This window comes from Lucilia cuprina, chromosome 4, assembly GCF_022045245.1.
Source record: "Lucilia cuprina isolate Lc7/37 chromosome 4, ASM2204524v1, whole genome shotgun sequence".
Lineage (NCBI taxonomy): Eukaryota > Metazoa > Arthropoda > Insecta > Diptera > Calliphoridae > Lucilia > Lucilia cuprina.
Window position 1 is genome coordinate 77,345,350 of NC_060952.1, and position 488 is coordinate 77,345,837.

Consider the following 488-nt stretch of genomic DNA (forward strand, 5'->3'; position numbering starts at 1 on the left):
CCAGAATATATATACTTTATGGGGTCTTAGAGCAATATTTCGATGTGTTACACACGGAATGACAAAATCAATATACCCCCATCTTTTTTGATGGTGGGTATAAAAAAACAAACAAAACAAAAGCCCTGTAATGGCTTGTACTTATATAATCACTTACTTTCAATGACTTCTACTTATCGTCTGCATTCATTTTAAGTAGGCATTTTATTGTTTATATTATGAGATATTAAAAGTTTTTCAGTATTTGCACTAAAGAACAAAAAGCCCAGTTTCGTATCCGCGTGAGCGTTTTTTGTTGGTTTTTAAGACAAAATTACTTTTAAATTCCTTATTTGTAACAACTTATTTAATTAGTGATTGGTAAGCGATTGTGGTAAGTATATGCATCCAATGTCATCACGAAGTTCTCATATCATTATTTTTCAATAGAAATAAGTGAAAAGCATCAGTTGACATAATAAATGGAGAAATCACTTAACTCAACATTA